General features: G+C 41.7%; 1 protein-coding gene across 6 annotated transcripts in view; it reads right to left on the reverse strand.

Annotated features, from left to right (window-relative positions):
• The window catches only part of kcnip4a (potassium voltage-gated channel interacting protein 4a), a 283,290-nt gene that overhangs the window by 22,873 nt on the left and 233,145 nt on the right, over positions 1–27,272 (reverse strand). The gene's annotated exons all lie outside the window — the stretch shown is intronic.

Below are 27,272 nucleotides of genomic sequence, written 5' to 3' on the forward strand. Positions count from 1 at the left end.
TCAAACACATTCTAAACATGATAATTCTGGATCCTTAAGTAAGCACAGCACTGCAGCTATTGTGAAACCAGTTACTTCACAGTTAGATAATTGTAGGCATAGCATACCATTACCATAGCAGCACCATAGTGAGCCAAAGGAGTCTATAGCCACTTTGAAATGTTTGATTATTATGGGAGGAGCAAATGAGGATACGAATAAGTATTGGAACCAGCCCACCTGTCGCTGTTATCTGATATGATCATTTTTATCACCCATGTTGCTAATGCAATCCCATTGAAATGCCATTCACGCAAAGGCCACTGTAATGTCTTAAAGGCCTACAGCCAGGTGAATCTCAGCCACAGTCTCAGGAGGGGTAGAATATAGGCTAGTAGTGTACGTTCATTGTCAATTTAGCCATACCCACTTGATGATCCCCACAATTTGATGTTATTTGATATTAAGGTTAAGGTTAAGCTTCAAGCACACTTCCAAAGCCAACCAATAGAGGAAGATCTTTTCACATCCTTGCTTGGTCCCTCAACTACAAAATCAGGCAAAACCCTCAAACGCTTGGCAGTGTCCCGATCTCTCCTCATGAAATATCACAGCAGAGGTAATTAGCGTTATCGAAACCCAGGAACAAGGGCCCTCTGGCAGGGAGCCTCCTCGAGATGGGGGCCGTTGAACTCGGAGAGGCGCTTTAATGGGCCTGTAATGATGGCAGCCGCCGTCTCGGGCCTGTCAATGCCAGTGGTTGTCCTCAGAGCCGAGCACTTGAAAAGTCTCTCTTGCACACACTCACCTGAGGTATGCCAGCGTCTCGCCACCCCTCATTAGCCCTGAGAGGAGTCTTGTGGACGGTGGCCACAATGCTACGTCTCTTCTCAGTATTGGATTAACCTGCCGAAGAGCTGGTGTGTATGTGTGTCTACAAGCATCAATAGGATAGGGAAGACACTCTCATAGCTCATATGCTGCCAATTTCAGAGTTTCCCTTTGATGTTGGTGAAAACCCTATGCTCCCACTCCAAAAGAATACAGTATCTTGTGATCTGGTTTATTATGCTAATGACAAGGTGCTCGTCGTCCTCAGATTGCTATAATCAAATCCTGCCATCCCTCACACTTTCATTCACACTGTCAAGTCAATTAATCACACACAAAGGCCATGGTGAGTCTGTCCAGTCCACTGAGCGTGTTGGCACCACACGGTGAGGTAAAAAACTGCGTGACGGTGATTCTTCAATAGAGCTATGGAGTCTGACTCTACAGTGAGCAGGTAAGATGATGAATGGGAGACACACAGGAACACACAGTGACAATCAGACAACCCCGATTAACGATTCACCCGTTTCTCCTGACTCAGTTATGATATAGTCATAGGGTTTCAATTCATGTTTGTGTTATTTAATAGACAAAGTACAATAAACAGGTGGGTTGTATCAGACTTAGCTTAACACTTCGCCTTCAGTGTCTAACCCAGTTCATTGACATCTTCCATATTGGCATTTGCTTTTCCCATGCATCTTATTTCTCATGACATTAAGGAGCTCACTCAGTGAAGTTTCAAATTGATTTGAAAAGGGAGGGATTAGACTTTGATATTAGGTCCCACATTTTGTGTAGAATCTAAAGTAAGGATTAGCTCTCTAAAAATGTTTCCTTGGTGGTGCCTCTGGCCAGTGGCCAGCCACATAAGGACACCAGAGAACAGACTGGAGAAGCAGTGACTGCTGGCCTGAGGTTCCTTTCAAAAACCTCACTGACTGTTCTACAACACCACAGAGTAAAGGGTGGGAGGTAGGATAATATTTAGGAGGAAAGGGAGGTAAAGGGGGGAAAGAAAGAAAAAGAGTGTGAGAGAGAAAGATGTTCTGAGAGAGAGAAAGATCTTCTGGGAGAGAGAAAGTCACTTGCTTTGGCTACAGGCAGATGACTTTTTGACGGCGGAGCACGGTAAGAGCTTCATTAGTCGAGCTTTGACGCCGCGCCTGTTGCCGTTCTGAGGGTAGACATAACCTAGGACAAACAGCATGGTGAGTGAAACAGTTACCCTGACAACCGACGGCGGCTGTGCATGCTGGGAGACTGAAACAGAATGGAGAGTGCAAGCTGTGGAGATGAGTTACTGTCACAAACGGCTCTCAAGACAACACTGGACGGGAGTGCATTTACGTGCCATGTGTAAACATTCAGAGTCAGCACATACAGTGGGGCAAAAAAAGTATTTAGTCAGCCACCAATTGTGCAAGTTCTCCCACTTAAAAAGATGAGAGAGGCCTTTAATTTTCATCATAGGTACACTTCAACTATTTTTTATTTTACCGTTATTTTACCAGGTAAGTTTACTGAGAACACGTTCTCATTTGCAGCAACGACCTGGGGAATAGTTACAGGGGAGAGGAGGGGGATGAATGAGCCAATTGTAAACTGGGGATTATTAGGTGACCATGATGGTTTGAGGGCCAGATTGGCTATGACAGACAAAATTAGAAAAAAAATCCAGAAAATCCAGAAAATCACATTGTAGGATTTTTTATGAATTTATTTGCAAATTATGGTGGAAAATAAGAATTTGGTCACCTACAAACAAGCAAGATTTCTGGCTCTCACAGACCTGTAACTTCTTCTTTAAGAGGCTCTTCTGTCCTCCACTCATTACCTGTATTAATGGACCTGTTTGAACTTGTTATCAGTATAAAAGACATCTGTCCACAACCTCAAACAGTCACACTCCAAACTCCACTATGGCCAAGACCAAAGAGCTGTCAAAGGACACCAGAAACAAAATTGTAGACCTGCACCAGGCTGGGAAGACTGAATCTGCAATAGGCAAGCAGCTTGGTTTGAAGAAATCAACTGTGGGAGCAATTATTAGGAAATGGAAGACATACAAGACCACTGATAATCTCCCTCGATCTGGGGCTCCACACAAGATCTCACACCGTGGGGTCAAAAGGATCACAAGAACGGTGAGCAAAAATATCAGAACCACACGGGGGGACCTAGTGAATGACCTGCAGAGAGCTGGGACCAAAGTAACAAAGCCTACCATCAGTAACACACTACGCCGCCAGGGACTCAAATCCTGCAGTGCAAGACGTGTCCCCCTGTTTAAGCCAGTACATGTCCAGGCCCGTCTGAAGTTTGCTAGAGAGCATTTGGATGATCCAGAAGAAGATTGGGAGAATGTCATAGGGTCAGATGAAACCAAAATAGAACTTTTTGGTTAAAAAAAAGGACAAAGAATGCTGAGTTGCATCCAAAGAACACCATATCTACTGTGAAGCATGGGGGTGGAAACATCATGCTTTGGGGCTGTTTTTCTGCAAAGGGACCAGGACGACTGATCCGTGTAAAGGAAAGAAAGAATGGGGCCATGTATCGTGAAATTTTGAGTGAAAACCTTCTTCCATCAGCAAGGGCATTGAAGATGAAACGTGGCTGGGTCTTTCAGCATGACAATGATCCCAAACACACCGCCCAGGCAACGAAGGAGTGGCTTCGTAAGAAGCATTTCAAGGTCCTGGAGTGGCCTAGCCAGTCTCCAGATCTCAACCCCATAGAGAATCTTTGGAGGGAGTTGAAAGTCCGTGTTGCCCAGCATCAGCCCCAAAACATCACTGCTCTAGAGGAGATCTGCATGGAGGGATGGGCCAAAATACCAGTAACAGTGTGTGAAAACCTTGTGAAGACTTACAGAAAACGTTTGACCTCTGTCATTGCCAACAAAGGGTATATAACAAAGTATTGAGATTGTTATTGACCAAATACTTATTTTCCACCATAATTTGCAAATAAATTCATTAAAAATCCTACAATGTGATTTTCTGGATTTTTTTTCTCATTTTGTCTGTCATAGTTGAAGTGTACCTATGATGAAAATTACAGGCCTCTCTCAGCACAATTGGTGGCTGACTAAATACTTTTTTGCCCCACTGTATATTCCTCAAAGGAAAATGAAGCATCTCAAATCTGGGCACAAATTATCAAAGTGCATGCATCTCATGTCAATTCAGTGTGCAGATGCAGCCTATAAGACCTTGTTTAGGCAGCTTGGGCTCACAATAATTCAGTCAAGTATTGAAAAAAACTGCAATGCAGTAACTTTGCTATTACAACACTGGTACATCAAAGAATCTATCCACTTCAGTATGGCAATATTGTATTTTTTTTCATTTTTAACTGTATTTATTTAACTAGGCATTTAACTAGGTATTTCCTCACTGTAAATCAGCTCCAGAGTTTTATGTTTACTGTATTTATATTATATAATCTGTGTATTGACTTCTGTCTGTATTCTGTTTGCATATTGTCATTTGCTGGCAGTAGAGATTCAACCCGTATCAGTCATTTTGATCTCCTATTGCAACGTCTGCTCCATGGAAACCAGTCAGTATGTTACTTATTAATATACTGTAGTATTGTGGCACTAAGTCATCACTGTAAGAGTGGCTTTGAATACAATCTGTAGCACATGACCTCAGGTTGGACTTCAAATCTCTAAACTTTTTACACACACAGTCAAGCGTATCGCTTCACAAAACACACAGGGGTCCATATTGTACTTGCTACTGTGAGCAATATTATACATGACTGACAAATGGGTAATGTTGCACGTAATCCACTCTCGCAACAGCATCGTGTGTCAACACAATTTCTACCCACTCAAGGGGATCCACATGCTCAATCTTTATGATCGCTTTATGATCGCTATCTACTTAGTGTTCTAATGGTGCCCCGCACTCAACATGAAAGTCTTTAAATAACACGTTTAAGAGTCCTCTCTTACAAGCACTAAAGTTGTTTCTACCCCTTTGCCAGAGGCAGTGCTGAAAAATGTAGTCCAAGGCTTTAAGGTAAGCGTAGGCATGAGACAAGCTCTCAAATGACGTCGTTCACCACTCACTTCCAACACTTGTAATTCCAAGACAGCTTTGACGTTAGGTATAAAGAATAACAGCGGTGTTGCGTGTTTGTGAGGAACACACAGTGAGGACTCAGACACTGACAGCCTGTAGATGGGAGATCTATAGTGGCGAAAGAGGCTTCACTTCATTTGGGACTTGTTCAGTAGGGGGCTACATTTAGCAGGTTGCAGATCGAAATACACTATGTAGAGCTTATAATGGTCTGACACAGCAGTATGTGTGACAATGGTCAAACACAGCAGTATGTGTGACAATGGTCAAACACAGCAGTATGTGTGACAATGGTCAAACACAGCAGTATGTGTGAATTATGACATACAATGTATAGTTAGATTCTATAATATACAGTGCATTCGGAAAGTATTCAGACCCCTTCCCTTTTTACATTATTTTTTACATTACAGCGTTATTCTAAAATTAATGCCAAAAAATTATCTCAATCTATACACAATACCCCATAACGAGGCGAAAACAGGTTTTTGCAAATGTATTAAAAACAAAAAAACAGAAATACCATATTTACATATGTATTCAGACCCTTTGCCATGAGACTCGAAATTGAGCCCAGGTGCATCCTGTTTCCATTGATCATCCTTAAGATGTTTCTACAACTTGATTGGAGTCCACCTGTGATAAATTCAATTGATTGGACATGATTTGAAAAAGGCACACAACTGTCAGTAAAAGGCACGACAGCCCTCTTGGATTTTGAAAAAAGGCACCTAAAGAACTCTCAGACCATGAGAAACAAAATTCTCTGGTCTGATGAAACCAAGATTGAACTCTTTGGCCTGAATGCCAAGCTTCACGTCTGGAGGAAACCTGGCACCATCGCTACGATGAAGCATGGTGGTGGCAGCATCATGCTGTGGAGATGTTTTTCTGCGGCAGGGACTGGGAGACGAGGGAAAGATGAACGGAGCAAAGTACAGAGAGATCCTTGATGAAAACTTGCTTCTTCAAAGTAGCCACCTTTTGCCTTGATGACAGCCTTGGACACTCTTGGAATTATCTCATCCAGCTTCACCTGGAATTCTTTTCCAACAGTCTTGAAGGCACACTTAACCAGCATGGCTACCACAGCATTCTGCAGTGATACCCCATCCCATCTGGTTTGGGCTTAGTGGAACTATCATTTGTTTTTCAACAGGACAATGACCCAACACAACTCCAGGCAGGGTAAGGGCTATTTTACCAAGGAGAGTGATGGAGTGCTGCATCAGATGACCTGGCCTCCACAATCCCCCGACCTCAACTAAGATGGTTTGGGATGAGTCGGACCGCAGAGTGAAGGAAAAGCAGCCAACAAGTGTTCAGCATATGTGGGAACTCCTTCAAGACTGTTGGAAAAGCATTCCAGGTAAAGCTGGTTGAGAGAATGCCAAGAGTGTGCAAAGCTGTCATCAAGGCAAATTTGAAGAATCTCAAACATAAAATATATTTAGATTTGTTTAACACTTTTTGATTGCTACATGATTCCATATCTGTTATTTCGTAATTTTGATGTCTTCACTATTATTCTACCATGTAGAAAATTGTAAAAATGAAGAAAAACCCTGGAATGAGTAGGTGTGTCCAAACTTTTGACTGGTACTGTATGTTTTTTATATTTAACAAATGTGCAAAAATTTAGCTTTTTCATTATAGGGAATTGTGTGTAGATTGATTAGGGGAAAAAACAAATTGTATCAATTCTAGAATAAGGCTGTAACGTAACAAAATTTGGAAAAAGTCCAGGGGTCTGAATACTTTCTGAATGCACTGTAAATATAGAAGCAGATTAATGACATTAATCTGGTTTGTTCTTCGAGACAATATCCATCCAGGCCAATAACTGTGTGAGCTATGTCGCAGACAATCACGCAGACACAATTGCCTCCTCCTCTAGCATGATGTCAGACAATTTTATTGACCATACGGTCAGATGTCTTGCGTTTGTCATCCATTCTTGTTACCACACTGACACACACCCTTCTGCTGACTGGCAAGGAGAAGTCTGTGCGTCCTCGCTAAAGACAAAGCGTGTTGGCAGTTCTTTGGAGAGCAGACATTTATGTGGAATGATTAAGGTAGTGCAGTGACAAGCCTTTAGTGGCTTGGTGTTTCAACTAGAAATGTTTTAAGCAGTGGTGGCAAGGGTAAGGGGGTGCATTGCTACTAGTGTTAGCACAATGACATGCTAGCTGTTCTCATAGACTTCCAGTCATTGAGCCAGCGACTATCCATTTAAAAGTGCGTCTAGGCAGAAATATATATATACTGCATATACAACGTTTTTGCAGCGGTGGCAATAAACAAAGCAGTGGGCCACCGCTGCAAAAACGTTGTATATGCAGTATATACATATATATATATATATATATATATATATATATATATATATATATATATATATATGCTAAATGAATCTAGGGGAAACACTGAGTAGCTCCACTAAGAGCTAAAGGGAATAAGTAAAGGAAGTAATGTGACTAGTGTGGCCAGTGTTGACGACATTCAAGGATAAGGTTTTTGTCTGAAGTGAATGCGCTTATACAAACATATAATTGCATGTTTTGTTATTTTCTGGAGCTGTGCAGTAAGGGAATAAGTGTCTGACTTGAGAAATGGCAGACAACAGTGGAATTAATGTAGGGTCTGAGTGACGCGGCCCTTAATCAAGGAGGAAAAGAGCATGCAGCCAGTGTGTCTGGAGGAATACATGCCCTTTGTTCCTTTATTGACTAAATGGATGCGATATGTAATATGTAGGGGACAGCTTTGACTATGAGTTGGCAGGGGTCACAGTGACTGCTTCCTTACCACTGCTCCAGTGAATTGTCGTGCCAAGTTCGTAGTGTGACACAGTATTAATGATACGCAAAGGTCGAGTGTTGTTGTCCTAACCAAGACACTGTTGTAATATGGACAAACTGGGGACCCAGCATTTAAAATCATAACGCAGCATAAAAACACAAGATGCACACTGCTGTCATGTCATACTTTTGCCTTCTGTGAAAAAGTGAACAAAACCTGGAACAGGTAGTTAACAAATAGATTGACACAGTGTTACAGGAATGGTAGGTTGTTAAGTGCAAAGCTCATCAAACTGTTGGAGCATTTTACTTTGAACCAGTCTCTCATCAATAAAGTGGTTGCCTTCAATATTTTGCCCTAGAGGCAAAATGAGGAATGAGTTCCGATCCCGTCAAGGGTTATAGGAAAGGCAATAAATGCCCCAGCAAAACAATTACCAGGGGATGCTATTACTTTGCGGCCTGACAAACACAAAGTATGCAGTTATGCTCAAAGAAAAAAAGGATGCCAGAATAGTGCTATTCCCTACAGACTGACTTCAGACACATCAAATCCCAACTGCTCAATTTCAGAAAAGTATGACATTCACAAGAGTCATTTGTCCTACAGTAGAGCTAATGGTTACAATTACACTCACTGCCATCAATATGATATATGGCCTGAAATACATGGTTTAATTATTTGATAGATTAATAGTATGTATAAACTCAATTGCCTTTGTTTCAGTAGACAAATAGTTAGACATGGTTGCGAATACTTATAATCAATTCATAGTTATATAGCATTTTTCTGCTGAAACAAACAATTTGATGATTTCTGCTGCTGTGCTTGTGTAGGTCCTATTGTTTTGTTAAAAGGTGAAGGGTGGGGTTGCCATAGTTCTGAGGGGCCACGTGCTGACGTTATTCAGTACACATACAATTCATTATTTTGCTGACTGAAAGTTCCCGCACATACAGTAGATTATCTTAGAAAGTATCAGCAGTTTATTTTTGCAGTTCATTTCTTACATTTAAGCTGACCATGTATTTTCCCTCAAATGACTTACAAGCTGAGATGCAGTATACCAAAAGCATGACAAAGTCCAGATCAGGGAATCGTCCTGAACCTTTCCACGATGAACAGTATTCTGGGTGAATGTCCTATTATCAGAACAGACAAAGTATCATGAAGAGGAAACATAATTCACTTCCAGCTTTTCAATCTTATCCCTCATGTAAAGCTCTGATCTTCTCATGACTTGCATCAAACCTCATAGGTTAGCCTCCCCTAACAACACCCCTTACAAATATCCCCCGATAGTCCAATATTACTGGATCATCAAACAGAGATTAGTCAGTTAGGCCTTACAGTGCTCTGTTCAGAAAGCCTTTGTTTCTCATGCCTGTCAAGGTCTTACCCTGGCATGAGTTAGCGTCAGATCCCAGACATTATGTTCGCTCTGTGGCGTCAGGAAGCAGGGATAAAAATAACAGGCCACCACTCAGAGGACCTACAACTTATCATCCGTCGACACACCTGCTAGTGTTACAGGCAATCACAATCATGTGTCATAAGATCCTTTTCGTAGGTCTGTGGGTCTCTTAACCATGCCTGGAATGTCGCTCCATTACGGTAGATGACAGGTTCACCGTAATTACCGTAACCCGTGTTGACTTGTGGATATCCAGGCCTTGTTTGGTGATAATGCGGTCCGGTCGTTAACCAGAGGAAAGGAAAGGAAACTCCTCTTGGGTGACGAGAAACCCAGTTGAATAATTGAGTAGAGTCAGGTGACCATACTATACCATATAGTGCCCACTCCAAACACGGAGGTAACATTATCTAGCTGCTGGGAGGATGTCATGTCATTTGACAAGTGGAAGCATTTTTTCCCCCGTATCGTTTTTCGTTGGCTACAGCTAGAGATGCGGGCGCTATTTGGTTAGCTAGCAAGAAATCTGAATCACTTTACTAGGTAGCTATGCTGAACTTGAACAACTTATCCACAGTTAGCATATATCTTAGTTGTCAAACAAATGACTTTAGAATTGATAAAATGGACGGGCAGGCAGGCAAGTACCCACTCAGTTGACATAATGTGGGTTGGGACAAGCATGCATTGGCAGGCAAGCTGCAGAACGGCGAGCAGGCTACTATTCCCCATTGTATATCAGTGCAATTATGACGGCCAACTACAAGCTGAAAAAGTTTGAGGGTTTATCTACTGTTCCCTCGTTAGACTTTGGCTCATCTCACTCTGGCTAACATTAGTTGTTGATTTTGTTGTTGTTGATGTGCATAGGCAACTGAGGGAGAGAGCCTACCTCCATGGTTCTTTGATCAATAGGATTGTAAAGTTCCCAAAGGTAAGAGGACCCATGGTATTTACATATTTACAGAAATCCATTCAGGTGCATTTTGTGGCTTTTGGTTAATGCTTTCTAATGATCTGAAGTCGTGCTGTTGCTACTGCCTGTAAACACACAGTCCAGTTCAAAGTGAATGATGGCAGGCCCATGTGGCAAATGGTTTATTTGCATATAGGCCGACTGTAGCTCTGATTGGCTATGGCACACCGGTCTGTGTAAAGTACAGTCCTATGCAAGACAGGTGTTTTATTAGTATTTATTTACTGCAGTGTCTATTAATTGTCCAAACACACAGCCGCTTTCCCACTCTATATTGCTATAATATTTTCACAAATGCCTTACTCCACGTCAGGGGTTCCCACATTTTTTTCCTCTCAGGCCCATCTACCAGCATTGGGGAACATCCCGGCGCACCATGTCTATTTCTATGGGCACTGTTCATGAAACAAACTGTTCACACACTTGTTGGTTTAGACTTTAAGAATATTTTGTCATGAGCTGCAGATACATTTTTGCAGGTTTAAAGCTCATTATCTTACAACTTGTAACGATCATTCTCCTCCTCGAGGAGGAGGAGGAGGAGTAGGGATTGGGCCAAAGCGCAGCGTTGTTATATGACATAATGAAGTTTATTAAAGAAAGACGAAACACGAAAACACTTCAACAAACTACAAAACAAATAAACGATGTAGACAGACCTGGACTTGAGAACTTACAATATACGAAGAACGCACGAACAGGAACATACTACATACACGAACGACAAACCGAAACAGTCCCGTGTGGTGCAACATACACAGACACGGAAGACAACCACCCACAACAAACAATGTGAAACAACCTACCTATATATGGTTCTCAATCAGAGGAAAACGTAAAACACCTGCCTCTGATTGAGAGCCATTCAAGGTCAATTAAACCTGACACTTAACATAGAACAAACAACACAGACTGCCCACCCAGCTCACGTCCTGACCCACTAAACACAACTATACAAAAGGAAAACAAGGTCAGGAACGTGACACAACTCTATACATTTTGTCATGTCTAATGTGTATTAATGTGATATGAGTGACTCTAGCATTACAACAACAAAGACATCGATAGGCTAACAAAACTTAGCTAAAGAAAAGTTTGCTGACGTGGGCTGGTTGATCTGGACATTTCTGACAAGTTATAAATAGCTCTCTAAGGTTTGCAATGACTGACATGACAAGAGGAAACTGATGATGTACTAGCCAATTTCAAAATTGCACCTTGTGCATTATACTGTTACAACTTTAAGTCCTTGCCGATGACAAGCATTCCCATAACATAATTTAGCCACCACCATGCTTGAAAATATGAAGAGTGGTACTCAGTTAGCACCAAACATAAATCTTTGTATTCAGGACATACATTTATTTTCGTTGCCAAATTTTTAACTGTTTTATTTTAGTGCCTTATGCCTTCCTTTTTTTTTTCATTTATGTTAGTATTGTGGAGTAAGTGCAATGTTGTTGATACATCCTCAGTTTTCTGCCATCACAGCTATTAAACTCTGAAAATGTTTTAAAGTCACCATTGGCCTCATGGTGAAATCCCTGAGCGGTTTCCTTCCTCTACGGCAACTGAGTTAGGAAGAACACCTGTATCTTCGTAGTGAATGGGTGCATTGATACACCATCCAAAGTGTCATTAATAACTGCACCATGCACAAAGGTGTCTTTGCAAGGCATTGGAAAACATCCCTTGTCTTTGTGGTCCTTTTGTTATATTAAAAAATAATGTTAAACACTATTAATGCACACAGAGTAAGTCCATGCAACTTATTTTTTGACTTACGCACATTTTTACGACTGAACTTATTTAAACTTGCCATAACAAAGTGGTGGAATAGTTAACTCAAGACATTTCAGCTTTTCATTATTGATTCATTTGTAAAAAAATCTAAAAACAGAATTCTACTTTGACATTATGGGGTATTGTGTGTAGACCAGTAACAACATCTAAATTGTATGTATTTTAAATTCAGGCTGTAACAACAAAATGTGGAAAAAGTCAAGAGGTGTGAATACTTTCTGAAGCCACTGTACATGAAGAGAACAAACGGTCATAGGGCGAACACAATTGGAACGGCAGGTCAGTATCATTTCTTTCTCCTTCCTGGTTGCTTGTGCACTAAGAGTGAAAAGAAAGCCTGGTCGGGACAATCCATGTGTTGTGATCTCACGACATACGACACACCACAGCACACTCTGGTTGACACACTGAATCCTGAGCCAAACTGTAACGTCCTGACCAGAGTTCTTATGTGTTTTGCTTGTTTAGTGTTGGTCAGGACGTGAGCTGGGTGGGAATTCTATGTTGTGTGTCTAGTTAGTCTGTTTCTGTGTCCAGCCTAATATGGTTCTCAATCAGAGACAGCTGTCAATCGTTGTCCCTGATTGAGAATCATATATAGGTGGCTTGTTTTGTGTTGGGGATTGTGGGTGGTTGTTTTCTGTCTCTGTGTTTGTATTCTGCACCAGATGGACTGTTTCGGTTTGCCACATTTTGTTATTTTGTTCGTTGTAAGTGTTCACTGTTTTTGTTTAATTAAACATGTTGAGCACTGGCTACGCTGCGTGTTGGTCCGATCCCTGTTTCACCCTCTCTTATAGTGAAGAGAGGGAAGGCTGCCATTACACAAACTCTAAACTGATCTTATCTCCACCTCAACCATCTCCTTATTTAGTCTCCATTGGGACCTGGCAAGACAACAGAAGACCGAAGCAAGAGTCTTGTATTCACAGTAGGCAAAGCAACATTCTTCCATTGTCCATTTCTAAGGAAATGTATAAAGGTGTATTGAAAAGTCACTCCACCTGTCAGTGGTGCGATATGTGACAAATTTCAATGAGTGTGAAAGTGTTCTACGGGCATTGAACATGTCAGGATGGCCAACATCACAACAGTCTGGGGAAGGTTATTGCCAGAGAGCGTTATTGGACCCGCAGTCGCAAGGTATTGATGTACGGTACCAGTCAAAAATTTGGACACAGCTACTCATTCAAGGATTTTTCTATATTTTTACTATTTTTCTAAATTATAGAATAATACAAGACATAAAAACTATTAAATAACACATATGGAATCCTGTAGTAAACAAAACACTTTTAAACAAATCAAAATATGATTTATATTTGAGATTTTTCAAAGTAGCCACCCTTTGCCTTGATGACAGCTTTGCACTCTCTTGGCATTCTCTCAACCAGCTTCATGAGGTAGTCACCTGGAATGCATTACAATTAACAGGTGTGCCTTGTTAAATGTTTAATTTGTGGAATTTCCTTCTTAATGCGTTTGAGCCAATCAGTTGTGTTGTGACAAGGTAGGGGTGGTATACAGAAGATAGCCCTATTTGGTAAAAGACCAAGTCCATATTATGGCAAGAACATTTCAAATAAGCAAAGAGAAGCGACAGTCCATCATTACTTTGAGACATGGAGGTCAGTCAATGCGGAAAATGTCAAGAACTTTGAAAGTTTCTTCAAGTGCAGTCGCAAAAACCATCAAGCGCTATGATGAAACTGGCTCTCATGAGGACTGCCACAGGAAAGGAAGACCCAAAGTTACCTCTTCTGCAGAGGATAAGTTCATTAGAGTTACCAGCCTCAGAAATTGCAGCCCAAATAAATGCTTCAGAGTTCAAGTAAGACACATCTCAACATCAACTGTTCAGAGGAGACAGTTGACAGATGTGTGAATCAGGCCTTCATGGTCAAATTACTGCAAAGAAACCACTACTAAAGGACACAAATAATAAGAATAGACTTGCTTGGGCCAAAAAACACAAGCAATGGACATTAGATCAGTGGAAATATATACTTTTGTCTGATGAGTCCAAATTGTTATTTTTGGTTCCAACCGCAGTGTCTTTGTGGGAGTAGGTGAGTGGATGATCTCCGCATGTGTGGTTCCCACAGTGAAGCATGAAGAAGGAGGTGTGATGGTGCTCTGCTGGTGACACTGTCTGATTTATTTATTTAGAATTCAAGGCACACTTAACCAGCATGGCTACCACAGCATTTTGCAGCGATACGCAATGCCATCTGGTTCGCGCTAAGCGGAGCCATCATTTGTTTTTCAACAGGACAATGATCCAACACACCCCCAGGCTGTGTAAGGGCTATTTCACCAAGAAGGAGAGTGATGAGTGCTGCATCAGATGACCTGGCCTCCACAATCATCCGACCTCAAACCAATTGAGATGATTTGGGATGAGTTGGACTGAAGAGTGAAGGAAAAGCAGCCAACAAGTGCTCAGTATATGTGGGAACTCCTTCAAGACTGTTGGAAAGGCATTCCAGGTGAAGCTGGTTGAGAGAATTCCAAGAGTATGCAAAGCTGTCATCAAGGCAAAGGGTGGCTACTTCGAAGAATCTCACATTGAAAATATATTTTGATTTGTTTAACACCCTGCAATGAGTAGGTGTGTCCAAACTTTTGACTGGTACTATATATGCATATATATGCATGTGTGACAGGGAGAACAATGTAACCCACGTACTATGGAATTCAAATTGCAACCCAAGTTCCAATACTGGCGGGAGCATATTTTCTTTAATTCTGCTTTCCAGGAGGCAGTCAGTAGGTGTCTGCTATAACACCAATCAATCCACATGTTCTTTCGGAGTTGAAATGAGGATGAACAGACTATTCCTTAGCAGATGGTAATGAACTGGAATTACACAGCGAGAGACAGAGTATGAATGCAAACGGGAGAGTCCTGCAGTCTGGGCAATGGTAGATGTAAAAGGTTTTGGTTCAGTCCTGTGGAAGAGGTTGACCAGCATGAGATCGGTTTGACCTGCTCTCCCGCCATTTTACCGACATCACTGGTGCACCTGCTTTTCCCAGCACATTCCTGAGATTTTGGAGAGCCGGATCTGATCGCCCCCAGATTGACAGTTAGTACAGCAGTTCTGGCGGCTTCATAATTAGCCAGTCAGAAGCACATCTGCTCATGTTTGGGGATGAGCCTCACTAACTTTCCACTTTTTTTCCCTCCAGAATTTCAAAAGAGGCAAAATCATGTCAGGTAAGGCTTAGCTAATAATATCAAAACGATGGTGATTAGGCGTGAAGCCAGATCTGGTGGAGAGGCTTGAAATTATTTTAACCCACATAGGCGCCAGGGGAAGTAGTGTTCAACTGTTGCACCCATAAATATTTCAACCACCTGCCTCTCAGTCAGATGGAGAAATGGTGCTGGTGAGCCCCAAGGGGATGGAGATCTGTCTTTCAGACTGACAGACAACTGAAGCTTTGGTTGGTGAGGTTTCGCGTTTGAAATTTGATACAATCCTCTGGCACCAGAATAACATTTCTGTTCATGTCCATCCGCCAAACTTCAACAAATGCCTCATCATTACAATCTGTGACGCGAAAGTGGACACACCTTCACTTATAACCTGGCCCGAGCACATTTTAGAGTCAAGACTATGAAGCTAGTTTCCAAATGTGATTATAAAGCAGCAACATCCCGGTACGGTCAGAGACAGAAATGTGTACACCCGCCACAGGCAACACGTGCCATCATTTTTTATCAGGGAATGTCAGAGCGCTGCTGTCAAAGGTGCTGCTCAACGAAGCAGGTGAGCGCAAACATAAACACGGACCTTGTGCCTTCAAGACCCCACGCTGTTTTATCTGATGAGGCAAGAGGCATTAGTCTCTTTGCTGAGTAGCAGACGGCAACAATTCACACACATATACAATGAGACCCCTTTCCTTATTGAATGTTGGAGCAGCACATACTGTATAAGGCCATAGACAGCTTAGTTGAGGCATGCCAAACTGACGACTCAAAAGGAGGCATTTGCTTTTACAGGCAGTGGAAAGGGGGAAATCTATTTGCCATTGTCTCCACTGTCAACCTGAATATTGACCTTTTTAAAGTCTAGCTTTTTGGAGACAGTGCCAGAAAAAAGCCACGTCCACTGACAACCACTGGATCTTGTGTACAAGATGGCTGTGTGTGTGTGTGTGTTTGTGTGCAATGTTGGCATTCCAAGGTCTAGTTTGTAGGAAGGGGGTGCGACCAAGTCGCACCTGTGGTGCCCTAGGGCTGTATTCCGATAGTCCGCCTGAGTTTACGTTTCCTGAGGAGTAATAGATTCCCCTTGGCCCTTTCACCGCCACAAATATTTGCAAATGATCCAACACAAATGCTAGACCACAGCCTGACACCAGAATACAATACAACCACTGCCAAACAATGGACAGCCGTCAACTTACTTCTCTGCATCGGTGTTGTGTCTGATGTACAAAGTCGATTGAGGATGGTACTTTCGACCACACTCTTGACTACCTAATGGGGAAGGCTCATTATCTCCCACATAGCCATGGAAAAGACGGGGGACGGTAGAAACAAATAAATGCAGCCATTCTTTCCCATTTGCTACATCTCAAACACAAACGTGCCTTAAGATTGCAGTCTGGGAAAACAATATTACATAGCAGTTATCTAATAAATCATTAGCATCTATACTGAACAAAAATATAAAACGCAACACGCAACAATTTCAAAGATTTTACTGAGTTGCAGTTCATATAAGGAAATCAGTCAATTGAAATAAATTCATGAGGCCCAAATCTATGGATTTCACATGACTGGGCAAGGGCGCAGCCATGGGTAGGCCTGGGAGTGCATATACCTACCCACTTGGGTAGAAGCCGGGTGTGGAGGTCCTGGGATGGCGTGGTTTCACGTGGTCTGCGGTTGTGAGGCCGGTTGGACGTACTGCCAAATTCTCTAAAACAACTTTGGAGGCGGCTTAAGGTAGAGAAATGTAATTCTCTGGCAACAGCTCTGGCGGACATTCCTGCAGTCAGCATGCCAATTGCAAGCTGCCTAAAAAAAAACTTCACATTTTAGAGTGGCCTTTTATTGTCCCCAGTACAAGGTGCACCTGCTTAATGACCATGGTGTTAAAGCAGCTTCTTTATGTGCCACACCTGTCAGGTGGATGGATTATCTTGGCAAATGAGAAATGTTTATTAACAGGGATATAACCAAATTTGTGCACGGAATTTGACAGAAATACGTTTTTTGTGCATATGGAAATTTCTGTGATATTTATTTCAGCTCTTTACATGTTGCGTTCATATTTTTGTTCAGTGCAGTTCTATGTTGCTGGCTCTGAGAACTGCAGTGGAATGGCTTCGGATAGGAAGGCTGGTCATTGTTTCTGTGAACCCCGTGAATCCACACACATCAAGAGAACATCCCTGGTCATCCCTACTGTCTCTTATCAGGCAGACTCACTAAACATCAATGCTTCTTTTGTAAACGATGTCTGAGTGTTGGATTGTGACCCTGACTATCTGTAAATTAAAACAACAAGAAAATAGTGCTGTCTGGTTTGCTCAATATAAGGCATTTTAAATTATTTATACTTTTATACTTTTAACTTTTAATACTTTTAATAATTCATTAAAAATCCTACAATGTGGTTTTCTGGATTTTTTTTCTCATTTTGTCTGTCATAGTTGAAGTGTACCTACGATGAAAATTACAGGCCTCTCTCTCATATTTTTAAGTGGGAGAACTTGCACAATTGGTGGCTGACTAAATACTTTTTTGCCCCACTGTATGAAAATTGGGTACTTTTTCCACCACTGCTTTTCCCTGTAGCTGCTCCACCCACCAATTCACAGATATACAAAAATAAAGTTAATGAGAGGTGAGAAATTTCAGGATCCTGTGCAATTAAATCTCAACTTTTATTTCATGAAATGAAGAAGCTCTTGAGTTTCACAAAATCAACTTGCTAATAAGTTTTCTTTCATTGAGTGTGCATATGAACCAAAAATTGGTTGGACAAGTGACACACATTTTCACATTCATGTTGTGATAACACATACATAATTAGATAACATGAGCTTTAGACTTAAAAAAATTATTAAAGAAGTTGGGGGTATTATTAAGACCCCTTCCCTTTTTACAGCCTTGTTTGAAAAATTATTACATTCAAAAATGTCCTGATCAATACCCCATAACGACAAAGCGAAAACAGGTTTTCCATTGATCATCCTTGAGATGTTTCAACGTTGAGAGTCCACCTGTGGAAAATTCAATTGATTGGACATGATTTGGAAAGGCACACACCTGTTTATATAAAGTCCCACAGTTGACAGTTTATCTCAGAGCAAAAACCAAGCCATGAGGTCAAAGGAATTGTCCGTAGAGCTCCAAGACCGGATTGTGTCGAGGCAAAGATCTGGGGAAAGGTACCAAAAAATGTCTGCAGCATTGATGGTCCTCAAGAACACAGTGGCCTACATCATTCTTAAATGGAAGAAGCTTGGAACCAGCAAGACTCTTCCTAGAGTTGCTAGCTCCACAATGAAATAGGGTGCAGGCCAGGCAGCAGGCTGTTAGCCAGCCTGCCAATTTAGTGGAATCTGGGATTAGCAAGTCAGTGTAGTCAGCTCAGCTATCCCCATTGAGACCATGTCTGTGCTCTCGACCTAGGTTAGGCAAAACTAAACATGGCGGTGTTCACCCTAGCAATCTCACTAGAATAAAGACCTCCTCCATTCCTGCCATTATTGAAAGAGATCGTGATACCTCACAGCTCAAAATAGGGCTACTTAATGTTAGATTCCTCACTTCAAAGGCAGTTATAGTCAATTAACTAATCACTGATCATAATCTTGATATGATTGGCCTGACTGAAACATGGCTTAGGCCTGATGAATTTGCTGTGTTAAATGAGGTCTCACCTCCTGGTTACACTAGTGACCATATCCCCCGTGCATCCCGCAAAGGTGGAGGTGTTGCTAACATTTACGATAGCAAATTTCAATTTACAACAAAAAAAACAACGTTTTCGTCTTTTGAGCTTCTCGTCATGAAATCTATGCGGCCTACTCAATCACTTTTTATAGCTACTGTTTACAGGCCTCCTGGGCCATATACAGCGTTCCTCATTGAGTTCCCTGAATTCCTATCGGACCTTGTAGTCATAGCAGATAATATTCACATTTTTGGTGACTTTAATATTCACATGTAAAAGTCCACAGACCCACTCCAAAAGGCTTTCGGAGCCATCATCGACTCAGTGGGTTTTGTCCAACATGTCTCTGGACCTACTCACTGCCACAGTCATACTCTGGACCTAGTTTGTCCCATGGAATAAATGTTGTGGATCTTAATGTTTTTCCTCATAATCCTGGACTATCGGACCACCATTTTATTACGTTAGCAATCGCAACAAATAATCTGCTCAGACCCCAACCAAGGAGCATCAAAAGTCGTGCTATAAATTCTCAGACAACCCAAAGATTCATTGATGCCCTTCCAGAATCCCTCCCTTACCCAAGGACGTCAGAGGACAAAAATCAGTTAACCACCTAACTGAGGAACTCAATTAAACCTTGCGCAATACCCTAGATGCAGTTGCACCCCTAAAAACTAAAAACATTTGTCATAAGAAACTAGCTCCCTGGTATACAGAAAATACGCGAGCTCTGAAGCAAGCTTCCAGACAATTGGAACGGAAATGGCGCCACACCAAACTGGAAGTCTTCCGACTAGCTTGGAAAGACAGTACCGTGCAGTATCAAAGAGCCCTCACTTCTGCTCGATCATCCTATTTTTCCAACTTAATTGAGGAAAATAGGAACAATCCAAAATGTATTTTTGATACTGTCGCAAAGCTAACTAAAAAGCAGCATTCACCAAGAGAGCATGGCTTTCACTTAAGCAGTAATAAATTCATGAACTTCTTTGAGGAAAAGATCATGATCATTAGAAAGCAAATTACGGACTCCTCTTTAAATCTGCGTATTCCTCCATTTTTTTAATTTTACCTCTTGGGGAAGTCATTAGAAAACATAATGTTAACTTTCACTGCTATGCGGATGACACACAGCTGTACATTTCAATGAAACATGGTGAAGCCCCAAAATTCCCCTCGCTAGAAGCCTGTGTTTCAGACATAAGGAAGTGGATGGCTGCAGACTTTCTACTTTTAAACTTGGACAAAACAGAGATGCTTGTTCTAGGTCCCAAGAAACAAAGAGATCTTCTGTTGAATCTGACAATTAATCTTGATGGTTGTACAGTCGTCTCAAATAAAACTATGAAGGACATCGGCGTTACTCTGGACCCTGATCTCTATTTTGACGAACATATCAAGACTGTTTCAAGGACAGCTTTTTTCCATCTATGTAACATTGCAAAAATCAGAAACTTTCTGTCCAAAAATGATGCAGAAAAATGTATCCATGCTTTTGTTACTTCTAGGTTAGACTACTGCAATGCTCTACTTTCCAGCTTACCCGGATAAAGCACTAAATAAACTTCAGTTAGTGCTAAATACGGCTGCTAGAATCCTGACTAGAACCAACAAATTTGATCATATTACTCCAGTGCTAGCCTCCCTACACTGGCTTCCTGTTAAGGTAAGGGCTGATTTCAAGGTTTTACTGCTAACCTTTAAGCAAACAGCTGGAGGCAGGGCTTTCTCCTATAGAGCTCCATTTTTATGGAATGGTCTGACTACCCATGTGAGAGACGCAGACTCTGTCTCAACCTTTAAGTCTTTACTGAAGACTCATCTCTTCAGTAGGTCATATGATTGAGTGTAGTCTGGCCCAGGAGTGTGAAGGTGAACGGAAAGGCTCTGGAGCAACAAACCGCCCTTGCTGTCTCTGCCTGGCCGGTTGCCCTCTCTCCACTGGGATTCTCTGCCTCTAACCCTATTACAGGGGCTGAGTCACTGGTGCTCTTCTATGCCGTCCCTAGGAGGGGTGCGTCACTTGAGTGGGTTGAGTCACTGACGTGGTCTTCCTGTCTGGGTTGCCCCCCCCTTGGGTTGTGCCGTGGCGGAGGTCTTTGTGGGCTATACTCGGCCTTGTCTCAGGATGGTAAGTTGGTGGTTGAAGATATCCCTCTAGTGGTGTGGGGGCTGTGCTTTGGCAAAGTGGGTGGGGTTATATCCTGCCTGTTTGGCCCTGTCCGGAGGTATCATCGGATGGGGCCACAGTGTCTCCTGACCCCTCCTGTCTCAGCCTCCAGTATTTATGCTGCAGTAGTTTATGTGTCGGGGGCTAGGGTCAGTCTGTTATATCTGGAGTATTTCTCCTGTCTTATCCGATGTCCTGTGTGAATTTAAGTATGCTCTCTCTAATTCTCTCTTTCTTTCTTTCTTTCTTTCTTTCTCTCAGATGACCTAAGCCCTAGGACCATGCCTCAGGACTACCTGGCATGATGACTCCTTGCTGTCTCTAGTCCAACTGGCCGTGCTGCTGCTCCAGTTTCAACTGTTCTGCCTGCGGCTATGGAACCCTGACCTGTTCACCGGATGTGCTACCTGTCCCAGACCTGCTGTTTTCAACTCTCTAGAGACTCTCAATGATAGGCTATGAAAAGCCAACTGACATTTACTCTTGAGGTGCTGACTTGTTGCACCCTCGACAACTACTGTGATTATTATTATTTGACCATGCTGGTCATTTATGAACATTTGAACATCTTGGCCATGTTCTTTTATAATCTCCACCCGGCACAGCCAGAAGAGGACTGGCCACCCCTCATAGCCTGGTTCCTCTCTAGGTTTCTTCCTAGGGTTTGGCCTTTCCAGGGAGGTTTTTTTTTCTACACCTGCATTGCTTGCTGTTTGGGATTTTAGGCTGGGTTTCTATACAGCACTTTGAGATATCAGCTGACGTAAGAGGGGCTATATAAATACATTTGATTTGACCAAACTGAGCAATCGGGGCAGAAGGGCCTTGGTCAGGGAGGTGATCAAGAACCCGATGGTCACTCTGACAGAGCTCCACAGTTCCTCTTTGGAGATGGAAAAACTTTCCAGAAGGACAACCATCTCTACAGCACTCCACCAATCAGGACTTTATGGTAGAGTGGCCACACGGAAGACACTCCTCAGTAAAAGAAACATGACAGCCCGCTAGGAGTTTGCCAACAGGCACCTAAAGGACTCTCAGACCATGAGAAACAAGATTATCTGGTATGATTAAACCAAGATTGAACTCTTTGGCCTGAGTGCAAAGTGTCACATCTGGAGAAAACCAGGCACCGCTCATCACCTGGCCAATACCATCCCTACGGTGAAGCATGATGGTGGCAGCATCATGCTGTGGGGATGTTTTTCAGTAGCAGGGACTGGGAGACTAGTCAGGATCAAGGGAAAGATGAACGGATAAAAGTACAGAGAGATCCTTGAAGAAAACCTGCTCCAGAGCCTTCAGGACCTCAGACTGGGGCGAAGGTTCACCTTCCAACAGAACAACGACCCTAAGCACACAGCCAAGACAATGCAGGAGTGGCTTTGGGATAAATCTCTGAATGTCCTTGAGTGGGCCAGCCAGAGCCCAGATTTGAAACCAATCCAACTCTCGATCTCTGGAGAGACCTGAAAATAGCCGTGTAGCGATGCTTCCCATCCAACCTGACAAAGCTTGGGAGGATCCGCAGAGAAGAATGGGAGAAACTCCCCAAATACAGGTGTGCCAAACTTGTAGCATCATACCCAAGAAGACTTGAGGCTGTAATCGCTGCCAAAGGTCCTTCAACAAAGTACTGAGTAAAGGGTCTAAATACTTATGTAAATGTGATATTTCAGTTTTTGGTTATTAATACATTTGCAAAGATTTCTAAAAACCTGTTTTCTTTGTCATTGTGGGGTAGTGTGTGTAGATTGATGAGGGGGAATAAAACAATTGAATCCATTTTAGAAAAAGGCTGTAACGTAACAAAATGTGGAAAAAGTCAAGAGGTCTGAATACTTTCCGAATGCACTGTATATCAGCCCTAAAATCTCACTGCCATGTGCCATGTGTTCAATGTTAGGAAACTGATGCAGAGTTGGGGTTCATTGAGTCTCACAACTTAAACTCAAGGAGCATGTCCATTACACATCAACAGCACTAAGTTACAATTGGTTTTGTGATGGATTACAGCGAGTGAAAGCACACCAGAGGCTTTCACTTGCAATTCACATGAAAGGGTTCACCCCGTTCATGCCCACGCCAGTGGTTGTGACAACATTATTTATATCCTGCAAACTTCAAAGCCACTGCAGAATTCTATGAAAAGGTGGTTCCGTGTGGCTCAGTTGGTATGACTCTTGTAACACCAGGGTTGTGGGTTCGATTCCCACAGGGGACCAGTAAAAAAATGAAAACGTATGCTGCACTACTGTAAGTTTCTTGTGTTAAGAGTGTCTGCTAAATAACTAAATTGTAAAGAGATATCTCTAATTGGGAGCATTCCCATTTGCTGATACCACAAAGCTCCCTGGTATTGTTGTAGCCTAACTACAATGTGATGATGTATCCAATCCAATAAAACTGCAGATTCCTTTTTTTTACGAATGGTCCCTTTTATCAGTCTTATGGCAAATTACAAACCTGTCTGTGTGGCTGATAGTTTTCACTCTTTCATACATCATGCAATGGTAGTGGTACCCTGAGGTGGTGGCATCCTCTTTAATGAAGTGACTTTAGACCAGCCAGCACTTTCACAACTCAAACTAAAATGGCATGAACTCACTCACAACAACATTATGTGCAGACTTTAAAATGTATGGGTTAAAGACTTTCAAAGCCAGACAAAACACTCTGACATTCAGGGATATCCGTCTGGAAAAACAAAACGAAAAAACTAATTCATAAATATCTGATCAACCTTTGCATAATGCATGAGAACACCTACCTCCTCTGCATAATTACGGAAAACATCTATTTTTTTTTTACTTAGCTCGATAATTCACGTTATCAAAGTGCTGATTGAGAGTATTCCCTGTATTGTCTTGATTGAATAATAAATAACGGGTGGGTTACTTCGGGCCTCAGGCAGTCAGCTTCAAAACTCCTCAAACAAAATGGAAACGTTTCAAGAGAAAACAAAAATAAGATAATACTTCATACATTTTTCACGACAACCATAGTGTAATTTCATTTAATAAGTATTTTACAGTCTGTGATATGGGCCACAAAAGCATAACAACTGCAGAGGTTTTGAATTCATTAATGCATGGCAACACTGCGAAGCCCTTATGGTCTTGAATAAATTAGTCAATCTAACACCTCAAGCATTGTGAGACTTACATGGTCACACTGAATTCAAATGGCATTATGGAGATACATTACTGTTTTCCCCATTGCTCTGAAACCGAGGTCATTTAACCACCTACAACTTGACAATCTGTCTGTAGCCCAATCTGTTATTAGCCTTAGGCATCACAATCATCCAAAACAAATTCACCTCATCACTGTCACTCTCCCCTGTCAGAATTGATTAACTGGGATACTTTTATCAGTATTGATCAGCAGGGTGCTACTTTTTTTGTCTCTACCACTGTAATCCTAATTGACGGGGATGGTCCAGACCGTTTCAATAAGTTTCACTCCCACTGATGAGCGCTAAAGACAACTGAGGGGACCATGGGTCAGGACACCCTGGGAAAGGTCATGTCAATCACTCCAGCACTGTCTATAGGCATCTCTTTATTATCATCATCATCTTGCATGTAACAGATGTGCTGAGGTTTCCTCTTACAGACAAGTAGAGACTTTACGGCAGTAGAAAATAACGACATTTCTGTTTTATTAAGGACGGTGTCCAGACATGACAGAGTACGCCAGACGAGCCCGGTTGTAAATTGAGACTTTAATGGACATTGAGACTTTAATGGACATGTAAATAAACTTTAAGTGACTTGGTTGAGAGAGGGAGAGGATTTGCTAAGGTTTTTATCTTACAGTCCAATACTTTCAGTCAGAGGCAACATACTGACACTATGTGGTGTAATTTAAAAGGGACACTACTTAAGGCAACAAAATGATACAAAGCTCACATGGTCACTTAACTTTGATAAACGTGTAAATCAACACGAAACTGCATGCCACATAAAAATTGAGCGCTGGTTGAGTCACACACACAAAACACAGACACACACACACACACACACACACACACACACACACACACACACACACACACACACACACACACACACACACACACACACACACACACACACACACACACACACACACACACACACACACACACACACACACACACACACACACACACCTATCCATACCGACTACACAGTAAACATTGCATTAAATTCAACCAAGAATACCCCTTGAATTCTCATAGTTTTAGAACGACCCTTGATAAAGATATTGTGTCATATGTACCATAACAGCAAACAAGTACCGGGAGGACAAGGAGCTGTAATTGCAAGTGTAAAAAGGTTACAGTGAAAACAAAAGGTTGACCAAACCAGGGCATTTGCACCACTAGCAAACTCTGCTGAAAGCCCAAGGGCAAAGCACCATCTCTGCCACAGACCCCTTTCAAAACCCAGCCTCCAAAACAAACCGCAGAGAGAACATTAACGTTATGTAAGACACCAAAGGACAAGGTTAGCAAAGAAATGAAAATGTCTGGAAGCCATGTTTCTTTTTTACTGGACGTTTGGTCATTTTGGCCGTGATGCTGAATGACAATGACATGAATAAGACTGTAATTTAGTCTGCTGACTAAACGTCCCTGTGTGTGATGGACGTGGATTTTGGCTCGAGTGTAGAAATGAACGGTAAATCTTAGCTAAACAAGGTGTACCCACTATTCACACATTGTAGTAATTGGATGTTGGGAAATTCTGCTTAACTACATACAGATAGGCCTAGATGTGTATTTGTTTAAAATAAATACAACTGTATCCTGGCATAGTAAGTTAATTCTTGCAACTATAGGGGGTGCTGTTTCACATTAGCATAATTTTCTCTACAGATTAAACTGCCTAGTACTCAATTCTTGCTCGTACAATATGCATATTATTGTTATTATTGGATAGAAAACACTCTCTAGTTTCTATAGCCGTTTGAATTATGTCTCTGAGTGGAACAGAACTCATTCTACAGCACTTTTCCTCCCAGTGAGTGAGTTTTCAGAACTCTTGGCCTCTGGTTCCAGATCAGTTTTAAAGCCACTGTTAATCCTATGAGGATACAAACACTGCCCACGCCTTCCTCTAGATGTCATAAAGTGGTGACAATTTGAATGGAGTCGATTGCGCAATCATTGGCTCTATAAATCACCAAATACCGGAAGTAGCGTTCCTTTGGACACTGCGCTCAACGCAAGAAGGATATCTGACTGGCCTTTTTCCAAGCCTTGGTTTAGCCAGTAATATAGCGTCGGTCATCTTTTTACTCGTTATAGGTGTTAGAAACATCATAAGGTAGTTAATTTAAACCGTTTTATAGCAATTTATATCCGTTTAGTGCGATTTTGAGGCATTGCTTTGTAATAGACTTTGAAGCTCCGGGCACGTTTCGGGGTCCCGGTCGTACGTTAGTGGGCATTTCGACGGACAAGTGGACATCTTTCGACCAAAAGAAGATTAGACCCAAGAAAGGATTCATTGTCCAAGATTCTGATGGGAGAACAGCTCATAGTAAGAACAATTTATGATGATAAATCGTGTTTCTGTCGAAAAATGTTAAACGCTTATGCCGCCATTTTGTTTGCTATAGCTTCGCTTGGCGCAACCTGTATTGAAAAGTAAGGATAATTTAAATAATGTAATTCCGCGATTGTATTAAGAATTAAATTGTCTATCAATCGCTGTCCACCCTGTATTTTTTAGTCAAGTTTATGAGTATTTATGCATAAGACTAGATCACTGTTTAATATGGTGCAGGACATTTTCTGACCAGCTGAGCTACTTTTGTCATTGTCTAACCATGATTTTGGTGGCTAAATATGCACATTTTCGAACAAACTCTATATGTATGTTGTAATATGATGTTACAGGAGTGTCATCTGAAGAATTCTGAGAAGGTTAGTGAAAAAATTAATATATTTTGGCGATGATTACGTTATCGCTCTCTTTAGCTAGAATCAATGCTCTGGTAACGTTTGCATATGTGGTTTGCTAATATAACGATTTATTGTGTTTTCGCCGTAAAACACTTAGAAAATCTGAAATGTTGTCTGAATTCACAAGATCTGTGTCTTTCCATTGCTATGTGCTGTGTATTTTTAAGAAATGTTTTATGATGAGTAAATTGGTAATACACGTTGCTCTCTGTAGTAATTCTAGGAGCTTTGGTGAGATTTGTGATGCTGGCTGCAATGGCAAACTATGATTTATACCTGAAATATGCACATTTTTCTAACAAAACCTATCCTATA

This window comes from Salvelinus fontinalis, chromosome 36 (assembly GCF_029448725.1).
Source record: "Salvelinus fontinalis isolate EN_2023a chromosome 36, ASM2944872v1, whole genome shotgun sequence".
Taxonomy (NCBI): domain Eukaryota; kingdom Metazoa; phylum Chordata; class Actinopteri; order Salmoniformes; family Salmonidae; genus Salvelinus; species Salvelinus fontinalis.